The sequence below is a fragment of the Psammomys obesus genome, unplaced genomic scaffold (assembly GCF_907164565.1).
Source record: "Psammomys obesus unplaced genomic scaffold, mPsaObe1.curated_primary_1811, whole genome shotgun sequence".
NCBI classification, from domain to species: domain Eukaryota; kingdom Metazoa; phylum Chordata; class Mammalia; order Rodentia; family Muridae; genus Psammomys; species Psammomys obesus.
Genome location: NW_026595981.1, coordinates 4152717 through 4161882, shown reverse-complemented (window position 1 = coordinate 4161882; position 9166 = coordinate 4152717). Strand labels below are relative to the sequence as shown.

The 9166-nt window shown below is 49.3% G+C and overlaps 2 long non-coding RNA genes across 2 annotated transcripts; one reads left to right on the top strand and one right to left on the bottom strand.

Moving 5' to 3' along the window:
- Positions 1–281: 281 nt before the first annotated feature.
- On the top strand, positions 282–1281 carry LOC129685951 (uncharacterized). Its single transcript, XR_008721567.1, has 3 exons — positions 282–397; positions 843–1048; positions 1130–1281. It is a non-coding gene; the product is annotated as an uncharacterized LOC129685951 (long non-coding RNA).
- Positions 1282–8106: 6825 nt separating this feature from the next.
- LOC129685950 (uncharacterized) lies at positions 8107–9166 on the bottom strand. The gene is made up of 2 exons (XR_008721566.1): positions 8895–9166; positions 8107–8303 (listed from the first exon to the last, which is right to left on the bottom strand). It is a non-coding gene; the product is annotated as an uncharacterized LOC129685950 (long non-coding RNA).

Genomic DNA, 9166 nt, shown 5'->3' with positions numbered 1-9166 from the left:
GACCAGCACAAACATCAGTACTCATAAATAAATTTACTACACAGTGAGGTCAAGGCCAGCCTGGCCTACACGAGATTCTATCTTAAAAAAAAAAAAAAAAAAAAAAAAAGATCCTCTCTTCTCCCCGAGAGAGCTGGCCCTGAGGTCATGAGAGTGGGAGAGCTGGCCACTGCTCCTGCAGCACCCAGGAGAGTTAGGCCTGCCTCTTGGTGGCTTTGGCATTGGGTAGGCTAGCTGCGGTAGTGCTGGAGAGATTGCCCTGGTGGTGTGGGTGTGGTAGAGCTGGCAGATTGACCAACTCCACTACCACCCAGGCCCAGACTCAGGGCTTTGAGTTGGCCCAACATCTACCTCATCTATGAAACTGCTGGAGCTCATGAAGGGGCTGGTCCTACAGGTATGTAAAAGTGACTTTTATACTACAGATATAATACTCATTTCCAAGGTCGCTGCCTCTGTCTGCCAACCTAGGCCTAGTCCTGGGGGCTCCTAGCCTCCAAGCAATCTTATCTAGGCCTAGACTGTTTTTAGCTCTAAGACTTACTGCAGAAAAACTCACTCTTTCTAGTTCTTTCTGAACTCTGGCTGGTTGGTTCAACTCAGCTGTTCTGGCTCAAACTCCTCTCCAAGCTGACTGATTTAGTCTGGCTTCTCGGCCTCTGACTGAACTGTTCTGCTTGGCCTCCAAGTGACTTTAGCAATCCCGTCTATTCTTCTGGCTCCTTCTGTCTTTGTCTGTATCTAGCCTGTTCTCTCTTCAACCTGTCTCTGTAAACCTCTCCAAGTTAAACTGCCTCTGAATTCCGTGAACTGAACTGCCACAAACTAAACTCTCCTCACAGCCTCTTAACTCACGGACTCCACTGAACTGCCTGAACAGAATGGACTAGAACTCAGAGGCCTGTATACCTCCGACTCCTGAGTGCTTGGGATTAAAGGCGTGTGCCACCATACCTAGACCTAAACTTTTCTTTACCTGAAATTTGGTCTATACCAGGCTGACCTTGAAATCAGAGATCTACTTGCCTCTTTTTTCCTGGGATTAAAGGTGTGTATTCCAGCCAGATCACACAGACGTAGGAGGTCTTGCCAGAGCAGCCATGTTCTGAATTAAATTTCCTCTACACAGATCCAAAGCTGCAGAATCGCCATGACGCAGGGCAACACCAGGATACCCAAGAGGAGCCCTAGTGAGGATCGAGAGTACTGAGAGCGTAGCAGAAGCCAGAGGCCTCGAACACTGATGACTCATTGCATGAATATTTGCAAATAAAGATGTGTGGACAAAAGGGTGTACTGTGTGACACACTGTGACACACTAGAGCCTCCACAACAGATGGGTTGTTTTAGTTTTTCGTTTTATTTATCTTCTTTTGGAGAAGAGGTGTCAAAAAACAGAGGGATGGCAGATGTGAAATTCACAAAGAATCAATAAGAAGTCATAAAAAAGATTCTCATATGCATGCATATTAAAAACACATAATAAGGGGCTGTAGAAATGGCTCAGAGGCTAAGAGCGCTGGCTGTTTTTCCAAAGGTCCTGAGTTCAATTCCCGTAATGGGATCTCATGCCCTTCTCTGGAGTGCAGGCATACATGCAGACAGAATAACATATAAGTCACCTCTTCCTGTTCATATTACACACACACACACACACACACACACACAGAGAGAGAGAGAGAGAGAGAGAGAGAGAGAGAGAGAGAAAGCACCATTCCCTGAATATTTATAATGATGTTTTGGTCACTGATGGACCGCATATACCATGGTACTCCTATAAGGTTTTTGTTTCATTTGAGATGTCTCACTATGCTCCCCAGGCTGGCGTTGAACTCCTAACCTGTCTGCCTTAATTTCCTGGGCACTGGGATTACAAACAGGCACCGCAATCCATAGCTAGTAGTCCAATAAACTTATATCACCTGCTTACATTATAGCTGTCCCAGTTTGTGCAAGTACACTCTTTGCTTGCACAATGGTGGCATTGCTTAAGGAGACATTTCCCAGAACATATCTCCATTGTGAAGTGACACATGACTCTATACCATAAATCCCACATACGTGTGACTATCTAAACATACAGACAGACACACCAAAAGTAAGCATATAACTAAGGCCATCAGAGCTATGGCAATGTGTTCCAGCTTGTCAATACTGAGAGTACCAGTGAATGGGCCTGTGTGAGTGACATGGAACAAAATGCCAGGGTTTGCATGTCTCCCCTAAAACATATGTCAACAGTCACTTCCAGGGATGTTGGAATAGCTCAGTGGCAGAGTACTTGCCTAACACATATGAGGCCCCAGGTTCAATTCCTAGCACTTCGCAGAAAAGAAAAGAAAGCAAGTAGGAAAGAGGAGGACATAGAAAAGAGAAGGGGAAAGGAAAGGAATAAATAAAAGAAATCATAGCTAGGCATGGTAGTGCATGCTTTTAATCCCAGCACTAGGGAGGCAGAGACAGACAGCTCCTGAGTCCGATGACAGCCTGGTCTACAGAGTGAAGTTCCAAGCCAGGTAGCCAGGGAGAACCAGCTATAATGAGACCCTGTCTTTAAAACAAAAGTGTAAGTCAGGAGGCAGGCAGAGGCAGGAGGATCTCTGAGTTCAAGGCCAGCCTGGTCTACAGAGTGAGTTCCAGGACAGCCAGAGCTACACAGAGAATCCCTGTCTCAAAAAAACAAAAGTAGCAATATTTGTCCTTATGAAGGATCATGTGGTTTATTTTTGATGTTTTAAGTAATGTGCATGCATGTGTCTCTTTGGGGGTGAGGATGGATGAGTATGTGAGTGCAGGTTCCTGAGCGGGTCAGAGAGGGTCGTGAGCCAGGGCCGCACCGGGGTGTGGAACCGCTGGGGCACTGAAGCCTTCCTGGTGCTGGGTCCCTATTGCAGTATGCAGGGAGCTGTCCTGCTGCATTCCTAGGAGAATGAAGCTTATTTACAGGTTGTGTAAGGCAGGGCCGTATTCTGCCAGAAGATCACTGTTCTGGCCTTTCGCCACTTACTGGTGCCACCTACCATCTTCAATGGGCATGGCCTTTCCCCTTTCCTCCCCACCAGGAGTGGGAACCGACTCTCCCAGCTACCTTCCGGCATTGGCACTGCAGAGGAGGGGCTGCAGGCATGGCGGAGAGTGCAGAAACAACAGCTGAAGGTTCAAGTCTCCGTTGGGCCACTTGCTAAGCATGAGGCCTGGGACCCTCTCCCTTTACTCGGCCCCAGTTTATCCCTCTGTTCTGCAACAACAATAAACCTGGAGTGGTGTGAGGAGAGAGGTCAATGAAAGAGTGGGAGCCAGGGAGGAGGAAGTGGGAGAAAAAGAGAAGTACCTAAATCTAGTCCAGAACGTGCAGACCCAAGGGACTGCATTCTCTGATTCCTGACTGGAAGTGAGGAAAGTGGCCTGGCTGTTCTCTAGCCTCCTCCGTTGGCAAGAGCGTCTCCTCCTCCCTTAAGTGAACAGCATAGAGTGTTAAGGGCGTCAAGGCTAGGGAAGACCCACACAGGGAAGATGGCACTCTGCCCTAGGCACCTATATGCTTTGCAAATTAAATAAGATGCACACCTTGCCCTTCTTTCCTTTCTTTTTCCTTTTGGTTTATTTTTATGTAGGCTAGACTGTCCTTGAACTCACAACGATCTAATCACCTCCATTTCTCAGGTACTGGAATGACGGGCGTGAGCTGCCATAGCCAGTTTGAGCATCTTTTTTTCTCTGACCCTACTGTTTTAATTTCTGGTGACGCAGGGCATTGAACCCGGTGCCCCGTGCATCGTCTGCGCTCCGCCACTGACTTGCATCTCGTTTTGACATCTTGTAGAAGGAAACAATTCGAGACGTGTGTTGGGGCGAGTATTGTGTATAGGATGGTAGACGAGGAGGTCCAGTTTGCTTGTCTGTCAGCCACACACAGCGTGCCCATCAGTTGGCACCCGAAATTGTTCAGACTCTTGCTTCCAAGAGCACTGAGCTACAGCACACCCTGAACCTCTAACAGGGAGGTGAGTCAGATCCCCGCTCTGTTCCCCAGGCTCTCACAGTCCCACCGGGGACATGCCAGGGACAGATGTAACCACCAAAGGGACAGTTTGTGCCAGGGACCAGAGCAGACTGTATGTCCTAAACACTTCAGACAAGGCTGGTAGCCAAGGGCGCATTCTTGGGGGAGGGGAGGGTTCGTGGTGGAAGGCAGGTGGGCGATGTGTTCTAGAAGCCTGGGTTCTGTCCAACCCTGTGGAACATGGGGAGGCTGAGGGAGGCTGGGCCTGGAGAGGGGCACACCCATGCAAATGGCAGCCTGAGCATAAAGGGAGCTGGAGGGGGGAGGAAGGAGCCACCTGTTCTACTGTGTGCCGGATGCTCTTCACGCATCTTCTCACACAGTCAGCACACGTTTTTTAGTATTTTTCTCATGTTCCTATTACAAATGAGGCTTCTGACACTCAGGCCAGGAGAAAGCTCTGCACAGACCAGGGTCAGCGCCAGGTTTCCCATCCCAGCCTGAAGCACTTGGAATCTGTCCTAGGCTGGGAATGCCAGAGGCTCCCCGCCCAAGGACTCAGTGGTCCAGAGAAGGCCACTCCTCCTCTCGGCAGCTTTCCAGTCCCTGTCCTCACAGAGTGGGGCACCTGCCTTATCTCTGCCTCCACCCAGGGCAATTGGATCAAGGCTTGCTGTCTTAGGGGAAAGTCCCCCTGCTCTTCATAAACCTTCAAGGTTGGAACATGTAACTGGAGAGTTTCCTCACTGTCTTTGCCACAGGGAAAACAGACAGGATTCTGCATACATTGCCAAGGACTGATGATCTCACAGGGAAATAACTGAATTCACAGAGAGTGTCAAGGCTGCTCCCCCCCCCCCCATTCATCTTTGAGGTAGGGTCTCTGTGTGTAGCTGAAGCTGGCCTCAAACTCACTACCCTCCTGCTCCAGCTCTCTGAGCTCCGGAATCACATACCAGCTTGCCAGCCCAGCATTTGATTCTTGATTGAGACATTCAAGAGGCCCTTGAGAAGGCCTGTGTCCACTCAGTGCTGGCCCGAGAAACAGTGTCCAGGCCCAGCAGACCCTTTCCATTGCACAACTAGCTCCTCCAGCAGGCCCATTTCAAGGGTTTCTGTTTTTTCTTTTCCTCCTTTCTGCAGCGGTGAATATACCTTGGGTGGGTTCGCTCTGAGCACCACCCATAGCCCTCAGATCTTGCCTTTTGACACTGTCCGCTTCCTCACTGCTTTACAGAGACAGAAATGGACACCAGGAAAGGTAGACTTGTCCTCAGTCACACACCCTGAGCTTCCAGCAAGCCCGCTAGGTCCTGAAGCCCCCTCAGTGAGTGAGTGCTGTATGGATGAATACGAGAACTCGTCACTGTGTGGATGCCCAGCGAACGGACGAGTAAGGTTCACAGCCCCGGAGACTGAAAGGCGGTGTTAATCTTCTGAGTCCTCCTGGCTCCGTGGCCCTTTCACGGTGGAAAGCTAGGTGAAACGACTGCTCGTGCATCTAAGGACACCATGGACAGAGTGGGGAGTCACCCTACAGGAGGGGAGGGGCTCTGGCTGTGCTGACAGGAACCCGTAAACCCAGCACCCAGAAAGCTGGGCAGAAGCATTGAGAGCTGAAGCTAGCCTGGCCTCTCCAGGACAAAGCTGCCAAAGAAAGGAAGAGAGAAAACAGTTGTTTGTATGTCTGAGAAGAGGTTAATATCTAAACCATATGAAGAATTCCTACAGTCCAACATCAACAATAGAAATCTCTATGTATAGCCAGGTGTGGTGGTAATCCCAGCAAGCACCTGGGGAGGCAGAGGCAGCTGGATCTTCTTGAGTTCAAGGCCAGCCTGGTCTACAAAGGGAGTCTGGGACAGCCAAGGCTACACAGAGAAACCCTGTCTCAAAAGAGGGAGAGAGAGAGAGATCTAGGCACTTAAATAACATTTCTAGAATAGAAGGAAGATACACAAATGTCCAAGAGGTATATGAATGTTGTTTAACATCACTGCTAAGTAGAGAAATCAAAAGAAAAACACAAAGAAATATTTCTCCATACCCATTAGTGTGGCTGCTTTAAAAAAAAAAAAAAAAGTCAAATGATGGGGCTGGACAAGTGGCTCAGTCATTAAGAGTACTTGCTGCTTTTCCAGAGGACCCAACTCCCTTCCCAAGACCCAGGTCGTAACTGTGTGTCACTCTAGCTTCAGAGGGTCTGAAACCCTCTTCTGGACCCTACGTGTGCCTCATACGCATGTGGCACACACTCACACAAACACACAAATAAAAAAAAAGGTTTAGATCTAAACCTAACCAGAAAAGCCTTTAAAAAAATCAAATAATAAGGATGCTGCGCTGGTGAGAATGTCTAGATTCTAGAACCTTTGTGTCCTGCCAAAGGGAGTGTGGAGTGTCACAGCCACCGTGAAAAACAGCTCTGCACATCACTCCCCCCAAAGTATATAAATGACCAGGTGGGCTGGCACACGCCCTTAATCCCAGCACCTGGGAGGGAGGCAGAGGCAGGAGGATCTTTGTGAGTTTGAGGCCAGCCTGGTCTATGCAGTGAACTCTAGGCCAGACGGTGGCAGGTGACTCCATGGTGACAGGAACATGAGGCGCCTTATAGTCTTACCCTGGTGACCGATCAGAAGACAGACAGCCCGAGCAGAAGAACGACCGGCCTGAGGTAGGGTGAACTCAGATCCAGCCTGGGCAACTTAACGAGACTCTTATCTCAAAAGGAAAATAAATGAAGAGGTTGGGGTGTAGCTGTTTTACAGTGCTTGTCTGACATGCTCAAGGCCTTGGGATCAGTCTCTCCCAGTGTAAACACTCTGACCCCACCCCTCCACCCTTCCATCTACCTGGCAGCCGGGCCCCATGTCTAAAAGGGTCTACAACCCCTCAAAACAGCGCTGCCGGCAGGAGAAGAAGTGTTCAAACCCAGGAGTCTGCAGAAGACGTTTTGCATTTAAGCCAGGCCAGCTCATAGACTGAAGTGTTGGAAGCAGGCTCTTAGAGATGTTTGTACACGCTCAGTGATAGCAACGCTGTTCCCAACAGCCCAGAAGTGAAAGCCAACCAACAGACACCAGAGTGTGGTGTGTTCCTGCAATGGGGCGCTACTTGACCCTCAGAAGGAAAGACATCCTGAGACCTGATCCAACATTAGATGAGCTCATCCAACATGGATGAGCCTGGAGACAGCATGCTGAGGCCAATAAGCTGGACAACCAAAGACAACCATGGTACAGTCGCATTCCTAGGGAGTATCTAGAGCTGCCCAAATCACAGAAACCAGAAGTAGAATGGCAGTTGCCAGGAACTGGGAGGAAGAAGTGGGTTAATAAATGTGGCCTGTCATGTCTGCAAGATGGAAACATTTGGAAGTCAGTTATGCAACAATGTGTGTGTGCTCTGACCTGTACACAGAAGCTTAAGATGATAGTTTGTGCTGTGCTCACTTTATCACAGTTTAAACAACAGCTGGCCATGGCAGACCTCGTGGGGCAGAACTCTAACCCCAGACATTCAGGAGGTGGAGGCAGGAGGATCAAGAGTTCAGTCCTTATCTAGGCTACCGAGTGAGTGCAAGACAAGCCTGGGCAACCTAATGAGGCCCTGACTCAAACTAACACCAAACCAAACAAAAAACCAAAAAAACCATGAATGGGAGAGTACGTGCCTAGGCCGTGCAGGACCTCAGTACAATGATGTCCTAAGTTCAGAACCCTGGCATCCACATGAAAAGCTGTACTCCCTGAGTTCAGAACCCTGGCATCCACATGAAAAGCTGTACTCCCTGAGTTCAGAACCCTGGCAGCCACATGAAAAGCTGTACTCCCTGAGTTCAGAACCCTGGCATCCACATGAAAAGCTGTACTCCAAACGCTGGGGAGGCAGAGACAGGGGGGCCCCTGGGATTTGCTGACCACCTAGTTTAGCCAAATCAGTGGTTGCCAGGTTCAGTGGGAGACCCTATCCCAAAAACTACAGAGGAGAGTAATTGAGCAGACACCTGCCATTTACCTCTGGCCTCTATACAAGCATATAAAGAGAAGTTTTGGGGCTCACTTCCTGGCAGTGTGGGGAGGTGGTTCTTGAGGTGATGAGCTCCTTTGAGGAGTAAACCCGGGATCACTGTCTTGCTTCCAGATACTTCTTCACTCCCCACGGGGATGTTGATGGAGGTAGAAGCCATTCATTTCTTTTCCCTCTCGTGTGACTAATGACTCCAACGTCGTCTTCCCAAGCTCCAGAATGTGCTGGAACGAGGCCTTAGTTCTCAGGCTTGAACCTTGGAGATTACCTGGTGGGAATAGTAGCTATGCAGCTGTCACCTACCCAATCCTTCAGTCTACACCTGTCTGCTGGGTACTGGCACCCGACGAAGCAGGATAGAGGATTCTCTCAGCATGCAAGAGAATGTGCAGTGTGGAGCTGATCCAGGGCACTGAGAAGGGGACCTCACCCAGTCTGGGCTGACAGCTCACAAAGCAAGTTCAGTCTTCATCTGAGACTCAGAAGATCAACAAGGCTGACCCAGTAAAGCAGGGAGGAAAGACACAGACAATGTGCCTAAGAGACACCATAGCATGGGAACTTCCTGGAGATTAGAAAATACAGAGCCCAAGGGGGGATCTGAAAACAGAGTCTGGTTCATCAAGCGAGAGGCATGAATAAGGAGGACTAAGCCAAGGAAGGAAGTAAGCAATGGGTCCCATAGGGCTTTTTAGTCACCTTTTGAGCACCTCAGGTGTGTGTGTGTGTGTGGGTGGATGTGAATATTTATGAACTAAGTTGTGTGGACCCAGCTGGAGAGGAGGTTGAAGGGGAGAGGATGCTCAGGGATTCTTCAAGCTGTAAGAAAACACCCATGCCTCTGCTCACATCTCCTTACCATCTCGGGCTAAGCTGGTCCCTGAAAAGATGCTTCGTTTGATGAGGAAGTGGTTTCCTTGACAACAGCTCCATGCACCTTCTCAGTCTCTCTGATCTGTGGTCCATTCTTGACCCTTGAGAACATCTTTGCCCTCTTCTTCAAAGCTTTGATGACTTCATCTGGCCTTCTGTCCTCTGGGATAGACAGTTCTATGTCTTACAAATCATTTCAGGTGTTGGTACATCTAGCTAGCCTTCCCAACTGTCCTCAAGGCTGCATTGGGCCTCTGA